This window comes from Tursiops truncatus, chromosome 1 (assembly GCF_011762595.2).
Source record: "Tursiops truncatus isolate mTurTru1 chromosome 1, mTurTru1.mat.Y, whole genome shotgun sequence".
In the NCBI taxonomy this organism is placed as follows: domain Eukaryota; kingdom Metazoa; phylum Chordata; class Mammalia; order Artiodactyla; family Delphinidae; genus Tursiops; species Tursiops truncatus.
The window spans coordinates 9,514,082-9,537,238 of NC_047034.1; the positions used below are offsets into that span (position 1 = coordinate 9,514,082).

General features: G+C 40.8%; 1 pseudogene; it reads right to left on the reverse strand.

The window, feature by feature from the left end:
• Nucleotides 1-1,897: 1,897 nt before the first annotated feature.
• LOC101320153 (ATP synthase F(0) complex subunit g, mitochondrial pseudogene) lies at nt 1,898-2,278 on the reverse strand (annotated as a pseudogene).
• Nucleotides 2,279-23,157: the final 20,879 nt, after the last annotated feature.

Below are 23,157 nucleotides of genomic sequence, written 5' to 3' on the forward strand. Positions count from 1 at the left end.
CACAGCTACTCAGAATGATCATCTGTGGGTTGAAGCTGCTGCATATATGAAATGAATGAATGCTCTTTGAGGAATGCAAAGCAGAATTCTTTGTTCTAGTGGTGTAGGAATTGTGCTGACAGTAAAATATTTATAAGGTAATTTTAAGTTAGATGTACTTGATAAATGCTTTGTGATGATAAAATTCACTTGATTATAAAGAAATATTTTTATTGAAACATAGTTCTTTTACAATGTTGTATTAATTACTGCTGTCCAGCAAAATGATTCAGTTATACACACACACATATATATATATATTTTATATATTTTTTATATTGTTTTCCATTATGGTTTATCATAGGATATTGAATATAGTTCTCTGTGCTATACAGTAGGACTTTGTTGTTTATCCATTCTACATATAAAAGTTTACATCTGCTAAGCCCAACTTCCCACTCCATCCCTCCTCCAACCCCGTCCCCCTTGGCAACCACCAGTCTGTTCTCTGTGGCTGTGATTCTGTTTCTGTTTCATAGATAGGTTCATTTGTGTCATATTTTAGATTCCACATATAAGTGATATCATATGGTATTTGTCTTTCTCTTCCTGACTTATTTCACTGACTATTATAATCTCTAGTTGCATAAAGAAATATTTTAGACTTTGAAAAAGATGATAGCATGTTGAAGAGACATCATAAGTTCTTTAACAGCTGATGAGTTAGATGGGCCTCTGTGAGGCTCCTGGGCTCATGGGTGTGTTCCAAGAGTGAGCTTCCTGAGAAAGCAAGGTGAAAGTACTGCTCAGACAAATGTATGGACACCAAGGCGGGGAAAGAGGAGGTAGGATGAATTGGGAGATTGTGATTGACATATATACACTACTATGTATAAAATAGATAACTAGTGAGAACCTACTGTATAGCACAGGGAACTCTACTCAGTGCTCTGTGGTAACCTAGATAGGAAGGAAATCCAGAAAAGAGGGGATATATGTATATGTATGGCTGATTCACTTTGCTGTACAGCAGAAACTAGTATAAATTGTAAAGCAACTATATTCCAATTAAAAAAAAAAAAGAAAGTACCTCTCAGTACGATGATCTATCTGCCTCTGAAATAATATAGCACCATCACCCCCACACTCTGTTGCTTGAAGTTGTCTCAGGTGTCTTCCCAGATTCAAGACATGAGGGTGAAGAATAAATCCCAGTACTTGATGTGAGGCATGTCTGAATCAAGAGTCACCTTGTGAGATCATGTAGAATGGGAGTGATCATTGTGGTCATCTTTAGAAAATATAATCTGTTGCAGGGATATAGTAGAGACATTAAAACTTCCATAGTTGTGGGAAGAATTCAGATAGTGAAGTTCTGAACATGAGAACTAGATGATCAGAGTTGCCATTGACTTAGTCAATCTGAGAAGCCCAGTGTTGGTGTTGCCGATTTGGGACAGTCTACGGGAAGCTATGGTGACTGCTGTTACACTACCCGGCATTTAGTGATGGGGCCGTGCTGCTCTTATTCTGCAGGGCTGGCAGTCCACAGCCAGCACTGTGTACAGAGCAGAGGGAGAGAGGACCAGCTGGGACGTGGGGAGCAGCCCTGCGGCTGTTTGTCATGTCGTGTCATGAATCTAACCATGATAACCTTCAAGCAGTCATGGCATCTGCCTTCCTTCCATCTCTAAAATATTGTACCATTTACTTTTGTAAGTTATGAGAAATATAGTTCCCTCTTAACAAATTTGCCACTATGCAAAGCACCCTACTGAACCTAATGTGATCCGCTGAGAAGAAGGTAACGTAGGTGGAGTGCGCACATTTCAACAGGCCCCTGAACAAACTTTCTTCTCAAGCTGCTCTAGTTGAGCACAGTTTTGTTTTTTTTTTTTGATTTTGACGCATTGTCTTATTTTATTCAAATAGCAGTCTGCTCACACATGGTCCAAGAACACCCAAATAACAAAGCAAAGATTGGTCTTCAAACATTGTAGCCAATGATGCCACGCTTGTCTATGATCTCGCCAACATAAAACCACATCCACACCTCAGTGGCCACCAAACCACTCAGTAAAGCTTCCTTAACTGTAAGCTGTTTGAAGCTACCAGTTTGAGCACTATTGATAATTTTTTTCAAGATCTGAATAGCTGTAGGGATCTCAGCAGGGGTTGGAGGAACCAGCTCAACCTTGGCTTAGTGCCAAAATGTGGCCAATCGAGGCTTCGAGTGAGTCACAGCAGCGCTGACCAGCGCCGGGGCCTTCTCCGCGAGGTTACGGGCAAACTGGGCCATGGTTCTAGGACGGAAAGCCCCTCGCGCCGACTGGCCGGCTGAATGACACCTCTCCTTTCTTACTGTTGATAGATATGCCCACAAGCAATTTTGCAATATTTTAAAAAAATAATCGAAGAGACTTCCCTGGTGGCGCAGTGGTTAAGAATCTGCCTGCCAATGCAGGGGACACGGGTTCGAACCCTGGTCGGGGAAGATCCCACATGCCGCGGAGCAACTAAGCCCATGCACCAAAACTACTGAGCCCGCGTGCCACAACTATGGAAGCCTACGCACCTAGAGCCTGTGCTCCACAGCAAGAGAAGCCACCTCAATGAGTAGCCCATGCACCTCAATGAAGAGTAGCCCCAGCTTGCCCCAGTCGAGTATACCCAACTAGAGAAAGCCCGCATGCAGCAATGAAGACCCAACACAGCCAAAAATAAATAAATAAATAAAATAATAATCTCTGAGTTTAACCTTGGAATTCCTGAGAATAATGAGGGTCATTGAAAATAGATCACAAATTAGTGCTGAAATGTAAAGATTCTGAGCTTGTTATTTAGTTTCAAGGTGTCTTAAACTTTATGTAAATGAAAGAAGAATCATTGTCCAATATATCAACACATATTTTTGGTCTCTTACTCTGTGCCCAGTATGCAAAAAAGGGTACAAAAACAGAAGGCATGACATTTGTCTTAAAATTACTTACATGGTTTACAAGGAGACAGAATAGACACAAATGGGAGATTCAGATGATGATAAATAGGTTACCATTAAAAGCTAATACGTATGTTACAGATATCAATGTAATAAAAATTTCAAAAAGAAATTTTTGTTAAGGACACATTAGAACACTTCTTGCAAGAGGGATAGAACTGGGTTTTGATGATCAGATAAGATTTGGAGATGTGAAAAGGATTCAGGCACACATTACTTGGGTGATATGAAGAATTAATGATTTGAACAACCAAATGGTGAATTTAGTTCTTTTCTCCTTAAGCGTTTGAAATCTGTAAAACAGAGCATAAATGAAGATGTGAAGGATAGGTTTTTTTTTTTTTTTGAGAGGATGACTGAGATCGTACATGACTTACTATAAGTCCTGGGAAACTTAAATGGAAGTTAAGTGGTCATGAACACTGCTGAAAATTCCTAAACAAATTTATGGGACTTATTTTCTTTTTAAATCCTTTTTATAAGCCTGCATACACAAACTCAAATTACAGTCTGTGGGCAGATAATTGAAGCTCTTGGTTCCTTTTATTGAGGATAAGTTCACTCATTTTCTATAGCATCACAATAGTTTCAGTATTGCTTAATCATGCTAAGCTTTAGCATTTAAAGCACTTTATATAATATAATTTTACTACGGCACAAATTAATGTTTCAAAGTCTTCTCCAACAAGTGTATAAAATATATAAGGATACAGTACCATTTAGGAAGAGCAGCAGTAATGTGACTATCAAGACTCATTTCTTTTAGTATTCTGGTTCTCCCCAAATAACGTCTACTGGCTCTCTGAATTACCTTGGTTGTTTCCCTTTGTTGTTTTGACTAGCAAATTAAAACAAATTTTCTTCTATTCAAACACAAACACTTCTTTCTAATTTCTGTGCTGAGCTTTCCAGTTCTTTTAATATTTCCCTGCTTTGGGGTTTTCATAAACAATATATTATGCTAATGATATTGATGATCTGTTCTCTCTTCTGCTTTTCAGATCTGTGACAGGCTAGTTAATCTTCAGCGGAATATGCAAATAGAATTTCTGAATTTGGCCTGCAGATACCTCTGAGACGTAAGTGTAAAAGTTAACTTCACTAACAAAATCAGTGCCTGCAGAAGCTTTCCTATTTCGCGGTTAGTATATTGAATGTGTTATCAGTTACATTTAAGAAACATTATTTAATTCAGACATTGATTGATTGATTGTGCTTTACATGTTTACCTTGAGTCTGTGTCTCTAAAAAGACACAGTATTTCCAAAGACTTCTCAAAATACTTTCAATAGTGATACAAGTAAATCTATGAGTTTTGCATTTTTACTGCCAGATGCTGAGAAAAGTGAGGAAGACTTCATGAGAGAAAAGCAATGTTGGATTAATATTTGTTCTTTCTTTGCCTAACTTTCAGGGAAAAGGGTCCTTTTTAGGATCTTAGATGCAGTCATTCAAATTATTAGTAATGCAACCTTTTTGCAAATCAAAATATATTTATTAACGTATTTGCTCCCATGGTGACTAAAAAGAAAGGAAAAAGCATTCTGTGCAATATTAATTGTAATGTTGTTTGAAGTTTAAAATTCTCAGACTATTTTAAAACTTAATTTCACAGATAATAAGCACTTAAATAGTGGTTCCTCGTGTCACTGAAATGCAATTCCATGCGAAACTTAAATCTTCCTTTGACTCTCCAGAGATAAAATTGGGTATGGCATAAACCTTTGATGACACAATAGCAATTGTAGCTTGCAAAACCATTTTGATTGACTGTGTACCTGGTTATAGGTTGGATTCGCTGGGCAACAAATTTTGAGATGGAGATTAGCATGCAGGATGTTTGCTAAGGAGTGCTTTTGGGATCCACCCTGTGTAAGGGAGAAAAGAAAGCAGAGGTTCAGCTGTGAAGTCATGCTAATAAAGACCTCCACTGACCTCCACAGGGGCCATGGACCTGGGATTCAAAACTATCTCAAGTTAGGGTGAGGGATCCAGGCCTTTTCTTCTCATGTTGATAGTAATTAGAGGTAGAGTGCCTCTGGATGGATGTGTAACCTTAGACAGGCAGGTATTTTTATCTGAGGCAATCCCCGAGGAGGCTGGACATGGAGAGCTGTTTTCTGGCAAGACTCCCAGCAAATACAGGAATATTTCCATCGTTCTGAAGATCATATTCTCCATCACAATTCTCCTTATAGATTCTCTGCTGGGAGCAGCTCTTTCAAGATTCTAGTGGGTGTCTCTTCCTGGGGAAAATTAGCAACGGAAGGTAGATAGGACACATTGCAGCCCCCATCACTGTAATGATCCCTTCTCCCCTATCCATTCTAGACACCCCCCTCACCTTTAGCAAAGACCCCTGCTGGTCACAGTGGTTTACTTGTTTGTCATGACACAGACTCTTCTCCTTGAGGGGTCTGACACCCTGTTGTCAGACCGAGCAGGGAGAGAAGTCCTGGGATGAGAAACACCTGGGTGACTGGCGCTGGCGGCCCCTCTTCCAAGACTCCTCCATAAGAAGTCTGGCTCACACCACCTATCAAGCAAACCCCAATCCTTGTGGATGCCTCATCCCCCCAGGCTTCCTCCCAGCTCTGGGTCACAGCGCAGAGATACCTCTCCCCTGGGAGCCCAGCCACGTACAGGGGGATGTGCAGAGATACCTCTCCCCTGGGAGCCCAGCCAGGTACAGGGGGATGTGCTGTGCAGGGGAGGGACTTCCCTAAGCCAGAAGAGGTGGGGGTGAGCTGCACCTGCGTGGGCCACAGATCCAGAGCCTTCCAGTGTGCCAGTGTCCCGGGTTAGGGTTAGGGTTAGGGTTAGGGTTGGGGTTAGCCCACCCTAATGTGGGCTTCTGGTGTGGAACACTGTGGCCCCAATCAGATGTCTGCCAAGGTCCAAGGCCACAGCAACCCAAATGTGACACTGCATGTCCTCGGGACCAGTAGTTCCTCCCGGCAGCTGCAAGTTTGTCCCAGGAGATTGTCTCTACCTGTTCCTCAAGTCTTTCCCCTGAAGAACAGCCTCGGGGCATTCTTCTCCCTATCTGACCAGACCAGATGCCCACAGCCTGTGATGGGGGAGCTGGTCCTTTCCCCTGGGTCCCTCCAGCAGGAATTAGTCTCCTCTTTTGAACACCAGGAGGACGCTGAGAGCAGGGACACAGTCTGAGTGGGTGGAGTGTGGGGATTCCCGGGAACGTGAGGAGGGTGCAGCTAAAGCCTGCAGGGCTATAGGCACAGAGAACACAGATTCCCCACATGGTTCACTGGGATTGATGATAAATTGGGCCACTCCTATTTCCACTTCCTGGGTCCCTGGCACATGTGGTCCACCTACTGGGGACATAACAGCATGTAAAGGTCTTCTGTTTAAAGTGCATAGTGTGCCCTGGAGGATGGTGTGTCATCCTTGTAAAGTATTACCTCTGAGCTGGTGCTTCAGCGCTACCTTTAATGGGCTGTTCCAGTGCTTTATCAGGCTGATAGCTTCTGGGTGCTGTGGTTTGTGACATGAGCAGTGGATTCCATGCTCATAGACCCACTCTCACACGTCCTTTGCTATAAGACAAGCCCTTTGGGGTCTGATGCAATATTATGAGGGAAACTGTCAATGAATCAAGCACTCTCTAAGCCCTCAAATAGTGGTTTTGGGTGAAGCTGTGGGCAGGAAAGATAAACCCATACCTGGACTATGTATTTATTTCTGTTAAAATAAACAGCTAGCCCTTCATTGAAAGAGGTCCAGTGTAGTCAGTTTGCCACCAAATGGCCAATTAGTCTTCTCAAAAGATGGTGCATATTGGGGGGCCCGTTTGTTATCAGTGTGTACCTCTAGAGCAGCAGAAGCTAGATCAGCCTCGGTAAGTGGGCACCCATGCTGTTGAGCTCATGTCTAGCAGCTCCCATCTTTGTCACCATGGCTACTTGGTTCATGCACACATTATGCCAGCGACCGGGTGACTAACACTAGAGGCCGGCTGACATCAACCGGCCAAGGAATTTTGTCTACCTGGGTTGTTGAGTGCCTTTGCCCCGGGCATGCCTTAATTTCTTTTTCACTTATTTCTGATCTGATCTTTATGATTTCTTTCCTTCTGCTAACTTTCGGGTTTTTTGTTCTTCTTTCTCTAATTGCTTTAGATGTAAGGTTAGGTTTTTTATTTGAGATGTTTCTTGTTTCTTGAAGTAGGATTGTATTGCTATAAAATTCCCTCTTAGAACTGCTTTTGCTGCATCCCCATAGGTTTTGGGTCAGCGTGTCTTCATTGTCATTTGTTTCTAGGTATTTTTTGATTTCCTCTGATTTCTTCAGTGATCTCTTGGTTATTTAGTAGTGTATTGTTTAGCCTCCATGTATTTGTATTTTTTACAGATATTTTTCCTGTAATGGATATCTAGTCTCATAGCGTTGTGGTCGGAAAAGATACTTAATACAATGTCAATTTTCTTAAATTTACTAAGTCTTGATTTGTGACCCAAGATATGATCTATCCTGGAGAATGTTCCGTAAACACTTGAGAAGAAGTGTATTCTGTTGTTTTTGGATGGAATGTCCTATAAATATCCATTAAGTCCATCTTCTTTAATGTATCATTTAAAGCTTGTGTTTCCTTATTTGTTTTCATTTTGGATGATCTGTCCATTGGTGAAAGTGGGGTGTTAAAGTCCCCTACTATGACTGTGTTACTGTCTATTTTCCCTTTTATGGCTGTTAGCATTTGCCTTATATATTGAGGTGCTCCTATGTTGGGTGCATAAATATTTACCATTGTTATATCTTCTTAGGTTGATCCCTTGATCATATGTAGTGTCCTTTGTCTCTTGTAATAGTCTTTATTTTAAAGTCTATTTTGTCTGATATGAGAATTACTACTCCAGTTTTCTTTTGATTTCCATTTGCATGGAATATCTTTTTCCATCCCCTCACTTTCAGTCTGTATGTGTCCCTAGGTCTGAAGTGGGTCTCTTGTAGACAGCATATATATGGGTCTCATTTTTGTATCCATTCAGCCAGTCTGTCTTTTGGTTGGAGCATTTAATCCATTTACATTTAAGATAGTTATCGATATGTATGTTCCTATTACCATTTTCCTAATTGTTTTGGGTTTGTTTTTGTAGGTCTTTTCCCTCTCTTGTGTTTCCTGCCTAGAGAAGTTCCTTTAGCATTTTTTGTAAAGCTGGTTAGGTGGTGCTGAATTCTCTTAACTTTTGCTTGTCTGTAAAGGTTTTAATTTCTCTGTTGAATCTGAATGAGATCCTTCCTGGGTAGAGTAATCTTGGCTGTAGGTATTTTCCTCTCATCACTTTAAATATGTCCTGCCACTCCCTTCTGGCTTGCAGAGTTTCTGCTGAAAGATCAGCTGTTAACCTTATGGGGATTCCCTTGTATGTTATTTGTTGTTTTTCCCTTGCTGCTTTTAATATTTTTTCTTTGCACTTAATTTTTGATAGTTTGATTAATATGTGTCTTAGCGTGTTTCTCCTTGGATTTATCCTTTATTGGACTCTCTGCCCTTCCTGGACTTGACTATTTCCTTTCCCATATTAGGGAAGTTTTCAACTATAATCTCTTCAAATATTTTCTCAGTCCCTTTCTTTTTCTCTTCTTCTTCTGGGACCCCTATAATTCGAATGTTGGTGCATTTAATGTTGTCCCAGTGTCTCTAAGACTGTCCTCAATTCTTTTCATTCTTTTTTCTTTATCCTGCTCTGTGGTAGTTATTTCCACTATTTTATCTTCCAGGTCATTTATCCATTCTTCTGCCTCAGTTATTCTGTTATTGATTCCTTCTAGAGAATTTTAAATTTAATTTATTGTGTTATTCATCATTGTTTGTTTGCTCCTTAGTTCTTCTAGGTCCTTGTTAAATGTTTCTTATATTTTCTCCATTCTTTTTTCAAGATTTTGGATCATCTCTACTATCATTACTCTGAATTCTTTTTCAGGTAGACTGCCAATGTCCTCTTCATTTGTTTGTTCTGGTGGGTTTTTACCTTGCTCATTCATTTGCTGTGTGTTTCTCTGTCTTCTCTTTTTGCTTAACTTACTGTGTTTGGGGTCTCCTTTTCGCAGGTTGTAGGTTTGTAGTTCCTGTTGTTTTGGGTGTCTGCCCCTAGTGGGGAGTTGGTTCATTGGCTGGTGTAGGCTTCCTGGTGGAGGGGACTGGTGCCTGTGTTCTGGTGGGTGAGACTGGACCTTGTCTTTGTGGTGGGCAGGACCATGTCCAGTGGTGTGTTTTGGCGCGTCTGTGACCTTAGTATGATTTTAGGCAGCCTCTCTGCTAATGGATGAGGTTGTGTTCCTGTCTTGCTAGTTGTTTGGCATAGGGTGTCCAACACTGTAGCTTGCTCGTTTTTGAGTGGAGCTGGGTGTTAACGTTGAGATGGAGATCTCTGGGAGATTTTCGCTGTTTGATATTACATGGAGCTGGGAGGTCTCTAGTGGACCAGTGTCTAGAACTCGGCTCTCCCACCTCAGAGGCACAGGCCTGATACCCAGCTGGAGTTTGAAGACCCTGTCAGCCACTCGGGTCAGAAGAAAAGGGAGAAAATAAGAAAGAAAAAAAGAAAGAAAGAAAGAGAGAGAGAGGGAGGGAGGGAGAGAGAGAGAGAGAGAGAGAAAGAAAGAAAAAAAAGTAGAATAAAAATATTAAGTTATTAAAATAAAATTTTTTTAAAGTATTAAAAATAAAAAAAGAAAGAAGAGAGCAACCAAACCAAAAAAGAAGTCCACCAATGATAACAAGTGCTGAAAACTATACTAAAAAAAAAAAAAGAGAACCAAATCAATAAACAAATCTACCAATAATAATAAACTCTAAATACTAAACTAAGATAAATGTAAGACCAGAAACAAATTAGATGCAGAAAGCAAACCCCAAGCCTACAGTTGCTCCCAAGGTCCACCACCTCAATTTTGGGATGATTCCTTATCTGTTCAGATATTCCACAGACGCAGGGTACATCAAGTTGATTGTGGAGATTTAATCCACTGCTCCTGAGGCTTCTGGGAGGGATTTCCCTTTCTCTTCTTTGTTCTCACAGCTCCCGGGGCTCAGCTTTGGAATTGGCCCCGCCTCTGCATGTAGGTCGCCTTCAGGCTTCTGTTCTTCTCTCAGACACGATGGGGTTAAAGGAGCAGCTGATTCGGGGGCTCTGGCTCACTCAGGGCGGGGGGAGAGAGGGGTGCGGATGCAGGGCGAGCTTGTGGTGGCAGAGGCCGGCATGATGTTGCACCAGCCTGGGGCGCGCCGTGCGTTCTCCCGGGGAAGTTGTCCCTGTATCCCGGGACCCTGGCAGTGGCAGGCTGCACAGGCTCCCCGGAAGGGAGGTGTGGAGAGTGACCTGTGCTCGCACACAGGCTTCTTGGTGGCGGCAGCAGCAGCCTTAGCATCTCATGCCCGTCTCTGGGGTCCGTGCTGCTAGCTGTGGCTCGCGCCTGTCTGTGGAGCTCATTTAGGTGGTCCTCTGAGTCCCCTCTCCTCGCGCACCCCAAAAGAATGGTCTGTTGTCTCTTCGGCAGCTCCAGACTTTTCCCCGGACTGCCTCCCGGCTAGCCGTGGCACACTAACCCCCTGCAGGCTGTGTTCACGCTGCCAACCCTGGTCCTCTCCCTGGGATCTGACCTCCAAAGCCCGAGCCTCAGCTCCCAGCCCCCACCCGCCCCGGCGAGTGAGCAGACAAGCCTCTCGGGCTGGTGAGTGCCGCTTGGCACTGATCCTCTGTGTGGGAATCTCCCCGCTTTGCCCTCCGCACCCCTGTTACTGCGCTCCCCTCTGCGGCCCCGAAGCTCCCCCCACCCCCGCTCCGCCACCCGCAGTCTCCGCCCGCGAAAGGGCTTCTAGTGTGTGGAAACCTTTCCTCCTTCACAGCTCCCTCCCACTGGTTTAGGTCCCGTCCCTATTCTTTTGTCTCTGTTTTTTCTTTTCCCTACCCAGGTACGTGGGGGAGTTCCTTGCCTTTTGGGAGGTCTGAGGTCTTCTGCCAGCGTTCAGTAGGTGTTCTGTAGGAGTTGTTCAACGTGTAGATGTATTTGTGGGGAGGAAGGTGATCTTGGCATTTTACTCCTCCGCCATCTTGAAGGTCTCCTGGTTCATATCGTACACAGCACCCCTACTGTGGGTCAGCAGATGTGTTTCCTTCTCGCAGTCACTCACGTGCACCGAGGCACCTGCCTGGCAAGCATTGCTGGTACCTGGCAGGGGGAAGAGAGAGGGTCTCACAGTGGAAATTAAATGCTCCTGCTCAGAAGTGACATTCACCAATCGGGACTCATTTTTCAGAACATGTTACATTGTTTCATGAATCACGTGAAACCACTGAGGCCTAGAAGTACAACCCCACCATGTATCTGGAGAGGAGGAAAGTCAGAAATATTTCAGGGACAGCACCAGTGACCATAGTGAGTACCACCAAGAGAGAGAAAATAAATTGTTATGTTGCTCCTTTCCCTTTAAGAAACGGAGGTGGAAGATGGATGTGCCTTATCAGGGCACGTTCATACGAAGGAAAGAGAACTGAGTGGAAAGTACGGAGCTCAGCTATTCTGCTTAATTGAAGGAAGGGAAGTACAAAAGTGAGAACGTCTTGAGGAAGAGAAACTGATCCTCCTGGGTGTCAGTAAATGACTTCTACAAAGACAGAGAGGGTGGCATCTAATATTTATAACTGTTGGTGCGTTCATCCCCATTACAACCCCAAACTTCCCTACAGTCTGTCATACTGCAAAATGCCTTGTATAAAGGCTTGTTTTCGTTTGTTCTGAATAAATTAAAGAGGTGGAGCTACACATCTATGTGGGCACAGAGAGGAGAGAGAGAGGGAGAGGAACCTTAAATTGAGAATGAAATACCAGGTACCAGAATGTGGAACAAGTGTCAGTCCTGGAAATTGCACATACTTGTGAGGGCGTTGAATTGCCCACAGAATTACAGGATACAGTAATCAAAACCATTTTATTTAAAACTCAAAGGCCTGAGTCACTTCAGCTGGGATCTGAATAATATTCTAATATATTGTCTCTCTGTTTGTGCTAGCCCGAAGTACACGCTTTACATCCGAAACCAAAGGAAATGGGAATAAAACATGTTATAGAATACTAAATAACCAAGAGAAACTGCATAGATTTTCTACATTGATAACAAAGGAAGCATGGCAATTATATGAGAGAAAAATTTTAAAGCATATTTTACACACTTGGGTTTTTCCAGACTAATTTTGTTCCACAGCCAAGGTAACAATGCATGTTATTTACAGTCTACCTGTGCTTTGGATGAGAGGACACTGGATCATTTTAGCTTCAAATGCCTTTTATTTTTTGACACAAGCCTTTAAATTCACAATAGTCTGGATTGCTAAGAAAAAGCTACTGTCTGCCTAGAACACCATGCTCTATAAAAGAGAATAATATCCCTTAGCTAAATGCTTTCACACACGGAGGATTTTAATCCTTCTGTTTTTCAGAAACATTACAGGAAACTTAAAGGAGGTCTTCTTGTTTTAAGAACATCAAGATATATCATTTGATTTTCCAGATGATTCACATAAACAAACAAACATTATTTTTAAAAAGATGTTTGTAAGAAGAAGTAAATGGGGAGGTTTTGAATGTAGTTCCTTTAGCCAGGCTTCTGACATGTGGAAGGGCCGGATGCTCACACAGATGAAACAGTCAGACAGCCTGCTTTTAAGATGCTCCCGTGGCCAGCATCTCCTCCTGCATCCTCATGATAAAGGTACACACCTATGTTTGGCTTGTGGGTATCACAGGCACCCACCTCCGTGTGGCTGCTCTCTCTATTCAAGGTAGATGGTCCCTCCTTTTTCCTGAACATGCAGCGCTGAGGGAGATCGCCCTGTACCTTATGTCAGCTCAGCACACTCAGGCTTCACACTTGAGAAGGTGAGGCTTGTAACGTCGAAATAAGAATTCTAAGTGGGCAATTTCAGGAAATTGAAGGGCAGTCAATGGACCTTCCCACTGCTCCCTTCCCTTCCTCTCTTACCTTTACTTCCCTGTGGGAGTTTTTAGCTCGGGGCCGAGTTACTGGCGAGCTCATGAATGACAGAAGTTAGGGACTGTCTTCCAACCGCAGCCCCAGCTGACTCCAGGGACCACACTCTCTACAAGAATTTAACAGGAATACTGTGTTTCACTATGTGCAACTTCTGTAAAGATATCCAAATTTAAAGCATTTTCAAAGTAGCATGCAGATGCTGCTTTATAAAAAATGATCAAGTTTTAGCTCAAACATTACACTAAATCTTTTAAAAGCGAAGATGTTTAAGTTCTCTGATGTTTTTGCGTGGCTGTGTAGGTCCCACGATCATGTTAAAATTTGTAGACGTGAATGAAAAATATGTAGACTGTGAGCCTTATAAAGCTAATTACCGATTTTTATTCTTAGCTCAGTATCCCTCTATTATATATTTAAGCCATGAATATTCTTAATTTTTGTAACTGTTTATCAATACTTAAATCATCAAGTCATTTCATTATGACAATTTGGTGAAATGTGTGTTGTGGTTTTGAGAAAGATTCATAGGAAACAACACAAATTCCTAAAAATCAAGAGACCAATTTATTTGACATTGTTAATAACTTTTTTCTTCTTAAATGGGCCATTTCATAAGCCTTTAAGAAAGATCATTTTATATCTTTGGTTGCAATTGTTTTATGCATCTATTTTTTTATTTGCTCTGCAAAGTCTAAGACCACTGCTATAGCTTTGCAATCTCAACTCCTAAGTCACTGAAATCTGAAATATCAGATTTCAGACTAGCATTTCATATGCTTCCATGTTTGTCTCAGAACAGCTTGGAATTTTTTATATTTATACTTTAGGCATAAATTAGATTAAATTCAAGGTGGCTTGGCCTTAGTTACAATGATAAAATGGGGAAAATGTTATCATATCTCTCTCTCTAAAGTTTCTTCCCTCTTTAATATTATATATGTATACACACACATATATACAAATACAAGCATACAGATGTGCATATATACAAATACATAAATATATATGGCTACTTTTTTGATTCCTTGCTCCTTATTGTTCAATGATTCCTTGGTTTTACTCTGTCACCTGCTAGTCCTTTTTTTCTGAAAATATGAAAAGGAAAACAAAAGCTTAGGGGAACAAAATTTGCCGCCCTAAAATGTCTCTTTGGTGTGTAGCTTATTTCGAGCTGAAAACAATCAAGGCTCAAAGACTCAGGAAGAAACTTTGACCTTCCTGCTAACAGCCTAAAAGGATTTACATAGAGGGCCTATTACAGGAAGAGAGCTGTCACCAGAGATCTCTGTAATGAATAGGGGCTAGGTGTGGAGGGGGAAACCCTTAGAGATCAGGGTCCTCTCTGTGTCCCATCTCTCCAAGGCTCAGCAAACATTTATTTACCAAACATTTACTTTTCCCCCTCCATGTGCATTGCCTTCCTCCCCTTTGAGGTCCCAAACCACTACCCACAACATCCTCTTTTGTCTTCAGCTGAAGATGGTATTTAAGGTGAGGGTTTCAGCCATTCTGGTGAGTTACTCACTTTTCCTGGGTTTCTCCCATGTGTACATGTTACTAAGCTTTTGTTTGATTTTCTCCTGTTAATCCGTCTCATGTCAATTTAATTCTTAGAGCAACCAGAAGAACCTAGAAGGGTAGAGGAAAATTTCTTCCTCCCCAACAAAAGTAATGCCTTTCCTAATTTGTTTTTGGTTGTGGTTTAAAAAAACAAAACAAAACAAAAAACTGCTTTTCTTCCACCTGCTAGGTGGCAAGTAAATGTTATTTTCAATTTGTGCTCACCTACTAATTCGAGTTAAGGAGATATCCGAATTGTTAGAAGACTAGAGTATGGGAGTTGTCTTCTCTGTCAACTGCAATAGAGGCAGCGTGAAAAAAAGCAACATCTGATGGGCCCTGAAATTAGGAAGGGCTTGCAAGGAAGAGAAGGTCCACATCTGCCCTATGAGAAGGGGCTGTTTAAATAACCCTTACTTTGGAGCCATCTTTACTGGAACCAAGAGAAAAGAAAGATGGGAGTTTGGTAAACCAATTGTCCCTTTAAAAAATTACCTAAGTGTAGGTTCAGAGTGAGACTCTTAAAGAAAATTGCCTTTATTCCTTTGAAAAATTTAGGATTTGCTGATAACAGCAGTTTTTGTGTCGCCTTGACATCAACTGCCCTACTTTTTCTAGATCATGTTATATATAGAACCAGGTTATGTTTCTCAGTTAAATACCACCTTTTGTGAGAAGCAAAAAGTGAAACAAGTAAAGATAAAGTAGTTGAAAATTTGAAGCCAAAAAGGATCACACAAATATGGGTGATTAACAACACCTAATATAGATACGACTCTTTTTCTTTCATAATCTATTGTTCACATTTTTTGACCCCTCCATTCTTAAGAAACAAGGTTATATAAAATGGGTAAAGCTGCTTTGTATCTTCATGATTCATTTTCATCATCTTTCATTTTTTTCACAGATTGGTCTTAGAATCATTGAAAAATCATGTTGAAGAAAACAATACTTCATGGTTGTTTATCAAATGGGAATCTGGAAATTTGAACCACTTTTACTAAAAGCTCGGAGCTTATCTCCCATAACCTTAAAAATGATGTTTTTCTTTCCATCAGTGTTTCTTCCTATCTGTTTGGGTTCAGAAATGATTACTATCTGATACAAAAAACGTGATCATTTTTTACATTTAAGACAGTATAGTAGAAAGAATTCAGGAGATGTTTTATCTAATATTCCACTTTCTATCAGTTAGGATTGTTATTAAATGTCTCTAAATGCAGATTTCTTTGTTTACAAAACAAGGAGTGGGCCAGACCCTCTCTGGGGCACTCCACTTACAACATCATAGTTCTTGTAAGAATTGTTTCATTTATAGACACTTTGCTTTTTATCAGTAATAAAAAGTTTCAGATCTTTATAAAATTCAATATTCAGCAATAATTCTATACTTCTGAGGTTGTCTAATCCCTCTCCGATATGAAACATAAAATAATATGAATTATGTGATATAGTTACGGAGATGGATATCAACTAAAAATTTAACTCTGGACAGTAGCCTAAAATCAAATCCAGGTTTTTAATTCTTTTAGTTTCTTATTCTATAAGTAACAAGAATGGTAACTTTTTAAAAATAAAATTCATTTACTTAGTTCGAACTGTTGAGTTTTAATAAAAAATATGCACTGTAGTTTAAATTATTGGGAGATTACAAGTATAATGATTGTTTACAAGTCTGTATTTTTACTACTAATAATTTAGTCTGAGTTTCTAAATTCTTATAAAATATTTATTAAATTGAAGAGTAGCTCAGAAAAAGTACAGTTCTCAATATTTCTTTCATTTTCCTCCCTTTGTCTTTTTTACTGTGGTTTTTGCACCCAAATAAAGTTATGCATCTAAACCCCTTTTCATTCCCATCTTCAGCCACTCACTATCTGCCACCAAATGAAAGTTCTTAAGGCCAAGTGACCACAATCATTTTAAAAGAGACTTAAATTAACTCTGCAATGTCATAGAGTAGATTATTTAGTTAATATCGTGGTTATAACAAATGGAATTGAAAGAGAGAAAAACTCTGGAATGAGAAAAGCAAAGTGATGTAAAACAAACCAGTTCAGTAAATTCTAAATTAAATTGGGCTAAAACAACTTGAAAAGATCACAAATTTAAATCCTTTGATTTTTCTAAACTCTTCACTTTGGGAATCATTTATTTCATCTCTATTTTAATACAGAGTGCATTTTTTAACATTTGATTTATTGAGAATTATTTATAATTTTAAATGTTGAGAGTTTTATAACTGAAGAAGTTTTAGACTTTGACCGTGACCCTTGATGTATATATGGATAGAAAATGGAAATTTTAAATGATGTTTTGTATTTCTACAAAGTATGGAAACTCTTAGCCTATACATTATTTCAGTTCATATGCATATTTAAAGGCATCTAGATTATTCCTGGTGCCTAATAAACCTTGTCTACATAGGTTTTAGATGCTCTTCTTGCTTTAGCAGAAGGAACCAGTTTTCCAGTGTTTAATTCTGTAGGTTTAATTCTTCTGTCTTAAAAGCCCTTCCAAGAATATGCCAGGGAATGTGATATTGGTCTAACTGTGCAGGCTCTTTTCTCTTTTATTTTATAACAGTTCTTGCAGTGCATGTGCTCTCCAGGATCAGTCTCTCAGCATGAATAATGGAGACCATTTTAATTGTCTTCCATTTAGATCTTAAATTCTCTGCTTGATTTTCTGATCTAATTATATAATGTGTATATTCATTGTGGGTTGCAAAGGTTTTTAGTATGTTTCCTATTGCTAGGATCAGAGGATGACTCTCATATTCCTTTAATCCACATGACTGCTGGGCAAGACCTGCCTCTGAGAAGAAGTGGTATACTCGGTATCCATATAAAGTGATGTAACTGGCCTTGTTGAATATATATATTTATATATTCACTTTATTACATATATTTAATTTATATATTACATATTTTGAGATACTATATGACTTATATTGGGTTTTCCCCAAAGCAGACCTAGAAACAAATGTTTGAATGCAGGTAATTTATTTAGGAGTGGTCATAGGAAGTATGAAAGAAAAAGAGGGAAAACAGAAATAGGGGCAAGAGAAAAGCCAAACAAATGTGCATTTATTAATGGTTTATCACTATGGTCAACTGGGACTCAATACCATTGGAGGAATTTCTGAGAAACTTGCCTCTGAATTATCTTACCAGGAAATGAGAGCCTAGGACACTGATGTACAGACTCCCACACTGGGCAGAAGATTGCTCTGGGAAATCTCCATCCCTCACACATCCCTGTCAGAAACTACAATTTCAGGTGCACTCAGGTACATCAAGGGGACATGAGATAAGTCACATTTCTCATGATAGAGGTTGTTTGCCTGGTGGTGTGACCTACACCTTTATCCCTGAGGGGTATGAATTTCTGGTTACCTTGCCTTTGTCAGGCTATGGTGTCTATAATTGTTTCCTTAGTATTATCACTGGGCATGAGAACATCAAGAGATGCCACAGCATATTATTCAAGTTCCAAGACATATTTCTCCTTGTTCTCAATGTGAATCATCCACTCTAGATACTTATGATAGTAATTCCTTTCTTTGTATTCTTGTCCATTGGTGTGAAGTGCCCAAGATGATTTGGTATCAGTTGTAGTTTTGGGTTTAATGAAACTCTTTCTGCATCTTCTGGTTGAAGAAGCATCCCCCTGCTTCACCAACGCAGGGCACTAGGATGACTGACTTTTAGAGCCTAAAGTTGTGTGGGAAGGAAACAAAAATTCCCCAGATAGATCACTGAGAGTGGTGATAAGAGCCATTCCTACTTCTGCCCCATGGTTCTTGGTTCTATGTGTTCTAGGTACTGGGCACAGAGCACCATCTAACTGTCGTTGACTCGGTGTTTATACTACATTCTGAAGGAGATTGCTCCAACTCAGCAGTGTCTCTTCCTAGTTGTTACCTTAGATGAACCTTTGAGTCTTCATTCTAAAATTCATGGCATGAACTTCTGGGTGATATACTGTATGATAAGACTAGTGAATCTTATAGGTGCAAGTTCATTATTACGTCTCCTTTGCTATAAAATGACTTTCTTGGCCTAAGGCAATACTATTTAGTATACTACACCAGTAAATCTGTCAGGGCTAGGATAGTAGTGCTTTGGCAAGGGGAAAAAGAACCCATCATTCCAGAATAAGTTTCAGTTGCAATAAGGATGAATCATTGCTCCCTTCATGAAAGATGAAGTTTGATGTATACAACATGCTTGAAAGTGGTTCTCTGCTGTTGAAAGTTCAGATATTCAGCAATATCTGTAACTATAAAGGCCTTGGTAAAACTGAGTCCTTGCCTCTGTGCTCACGCATAGCCTTCATCCCTGCGAACAGATACTCTGCTCATTGGTTAATTGTGCAAGCAATGAATAGTCAAACACAGAGGCCATCTGGTTAAAGACAGAGGTCAAAGACAAAGACTGACATCTACTGGACAAGTCATCTTATCCACCTGGTTGTTCAGTATCTTCTCTGTAGTAGATGTTCTCTTGTGAACCTTGACATGACACATAAAAATCTTCCTATTTCAGGTCCATTCACATAGACCCACACACGTTCCTCTTCACCATAACTCCTTTATTTACTCTTCCAGTATTGTTCCTTCTAGTTTCTAACCAACAAACCAAGCCATTTGCCATTGCCCAACAACCTGTACGCATCTTTATCTCAACCACTTATTCCTCCCTAGAAGGAGGTAATCAAGTGTATTGCTTAAAGTTCTTACCACTGGGATGATTTCTCTTCACCATGTCATTAGGGCCACCCCTGAGTGGAGCTGTGTGTGGAAATGCCCATTTTTGGCTTCCCCTCAGACACCAATCTCTGGAGTCACCTGACAAATGGCTTAAAGAAGTATTACAAAGATACTTCTAGAAAGTTATTGCGTCCAAAACTCAAAAAGGACCACCATATACCTCTTTCATAGTGGTAAGCATGTAGTAACTTGTCTTTTACCATGTAGTGGATGTCCCCTTCCTCCCTAAAATCATTAGACCGCTATCATTGGACCGCTGTCATTGGACTCTGATTATTGTATAGTTTCTCTCTCACCCTCTGGCATATGTGTGTCTTACCAGGGGATCCATTATGTTCTTGATACTTCTGTTCACTAGGTTCACTTAGCATAAAGTCATCAACATGGTAGACCAGTGAGCTATTTTACAAAGGGTCAAGATTGTTAATTTTTCTAATAGAGAGTACGGGAGTTAAAATAGCCCTGGGAAAGTCAGTGAATATGATTTGATTTCTTTCTCAAGTGAATATGAACATCTTTCCTGATGAGGAAACCACATTCTCTGCATCAGGGTTTGGCAAACTATGGCCCATGGGCCAAATCTGACCTATAATCCATTTTCATAAGTAAAGTTTTACTGGAACACAGTCTCATCCACTTATTTATGTAATTGTCTATGCCTGATTTTGTGCTGCAATGAGATATATGAATAACTGAAACACAGAATATACGGCCTGCAAGTCTAAAGTATTTCCTAAGTGGCCCTTTACAAAAAAAGATTGCTAACTCCAGCTGTAGTTGAAAAACTGCATTAACAAGTGCCAGAAGCAGTGTTGACCTCTGGCAAAAGATACCATCATATGTAGCACAACAGCTGCTGCTGGTCCACTGTTTGCTTAAGTTCATGATAACTTATTATCACCCTCATGATCCATTTTTTGGAAGCCATATTGATGTGATGAATGAGGATCTGGTGGGGACATCACTCCTACTACTTTTAAAACTAATATTTATAACTCCACCATGATGCACTATTGTCTCTTATTTACTATCATGGTTAATGGGGATGGTTCTAGAAACTTTGACTTGACTTTTTGTATCATAATGACTGTTTTTCCACTGACCAGAGAGGTTTAGCTATCTGATAAGTTTATCGAGTTCAATGGCATGCTCTCAGAACAGGGAAGCAAATGCAGCATGGATCCACAGACTCATAGTACCCCTTGCCAGCTGGACAGGAGCTAGGACTTCATTTCTCACTGGCATCCCTAAGTCCCCACACTAATAGGAGTGGTGATGACATCTGTGTTGATGTTTGTCTCAGCTTAGAGCTATGTCCATTAACTCTCAAAACACTAGGTAATTCCCTTTCCCACTGTTCTGTTTCTCTATTAAATAGTAAATATTGGGGATACATTTACCGTATATACTTGTGATGGAATTTCATGGCCCTCCCTCAGTGGAGCTCAGTTTTTGATTTAATTGTGGACTCTGGATCTGAGGTTTGACTCGGTTTTGGAAACTGGTAGAGGGTTTGTGTTTTTCTGTTGTGGGGTCTGACTTCAGTCTTCTGCTCACCCATTCTTGGTTTATTTTGTGCTTGTTAAAAACCAAACAATATCCTTACTGAATGGCTCCTCAATTATGTTGCCCTTAGGAGCATCATATTCTATAAGTCATTGATGTAGATCCTTCAAGTTTAGGATCCTAATTGCTGCTTAGACATTGTTGCTTATTAGGGTACTAAAGCCCACGTTACCTCTGACACGACCTGGTCCCTGCTATTCTAGAATACTATCATGCATAGAAATACTATAGAGCCCAGTTCCACGGCAGCATCTCATAGCATTGAGCCTTCCTACACAGAACCACCACCATTTTCTAAACTATGTCGCCATCTACCTCGTTAGCACATTCTTTGCTGCTTTAGTGGAGGAAGTGTCTTGGGCCCTCCCAGGGGACACAGCTACCTAGTGGGATCTCTAGTAACAGGTAATAAATCCACTAAGACGTGCTCATCTCTCCGGGCCTCCTGGTCTCTACCTGAGTAATTTCTCAAGGCTGTTCCAGCATCTCCAACAAATTTACCACAGGCAACCATCATGCCCAAGATTCTGAGAACCATCTCAGCAAACTGATAAAACTGTCTACAGATATCTTTGCCAGGAAATTAAATATTGAGTCATTGGAGACTCAGGAGAGACCCCTCCCATATCGATCATTTCTTCCTGTGTCCAGTCTTATACTTCACCACCCTGCTGGCTGAGAGGGCTCAGGGGAAACAGGATCCATCTGAGCTTCTCAAGCATTCAACTAAATGCTCCCAGCCTTGGTCTCACTCTTTCTCCATCAGGGCCCTCACTTTAGCGTAGGTGACCTGCCAAAGTGTGTATTCAGTCTCCTTTGTTCCTCCAAGATCTTTAAGATCTAATTCTAGACAAACTTAATCAGTTCAACGTGTCCTCAAGCTGCTCAAGAAAAAAATCTTTTCAAATGTTGCTACTTGATCATTGGCTGCCTTGAGCCTCTCGTTGTTCTGTAATGAAGGTTTCTAGAGCAGGGAACTTCACAATTCTTAGAGTAACCTTTGCCCTCACATCATGAAGTGCTACCTCTGCCTCATCCCAGTCCAGAAGAAATGAGAGTTTAAAGAAGTGTGATGCTACAGCATGCCAGGCCTTGCTATGTCCCCAGTAATGTGGTCTCTGTTGTTATCTGACAGCAAGAGGACTGATTCCAGAATATTTTCTTTAGGGGCCACTTCAAGAACTAACTTTCTTAGATTTGTTCTCTCAAAAGCAGACCTAAGAGAAAGACATGCTTGTAAGTATTTCATATGGGAGATGATCCCAGCAAACACACCTGAAGAAGTAAGGACTGTGAATTAAGGGTGGAAAGCCGGGCTTCCCTGGTGGCGCAGTGGTTGAGAGTCCGCCTGCCGATGCAGGGGACACGGGTTCGTGCCCCGGTCCGGGAAGATCCCACATGCCGCGGAGCGGCTGGGCCCGTGAGCCATGGCCGCTGAGCCTGCGCGTCCGGAGCCTGTGCTCCATGAGTGGAAAGCCAATAATGGAGTTGCTATAAAGTGCGTTACCTTTGTGGGAAGCTGGGGTTCAATACCACTGGGAAATTTCTGAGCAGTACTGGTCCCCCCTGTCCCACCAGAGGATGAGATGGCTGAGTCGTTTATTCATTGTCTCACTTTCTCCATTGTTTGAAGATCACCCCCAGGAGATAATTCCTGGATGAAGTGCAACAATTTTCTCTAGTGCCAGGGAAAGCCCTAAGTCAGAGAAGGGTGAGGCAGACACTTAAGGTGAGAAGCTGTCACTGTGTCTGGAGTTGCAGCAAGAGATAAACATAAAGAGGATGTCCTGAAATGAGGTGGGGCTTCACCAATGTTCTGTGTATTTATTGAAATGATGTTGCCACTGCTCAAAGCTTTTTGCAAATCTTCATTTACACCTGCCCTTAGTGTCTTTGGAATGGGCTGTGCTCAAGGGACCAGAAAGTGCCTCTCATCCGCTGGGAAGAATGGATCTCATTATACCTGAGTTACGCACTTTTACTTGTATAAAAAGTAAAGGTTTTCCTCCCAAAGCCTCTTCCTAAGTCCATTTGTTTAAAGTGGCCAAGTGACTATTGTCAGGAATATGTAACTCACTTTTACACTGGTGTATGATTGTGTTTTTCACTCTGGAAGCTTTTAAGTTGAAAGTTTACAAGCAGAGAAATCTGTCTACCTATTTTTTTTTATGTGCTTTTCATGTGTGAAGTGGGCTTTCAAGGGCTCAACTTGAATCAAAAAGAAAAAAATGGGAACCCTAAAGTCCCTGGAATATTTCTTAC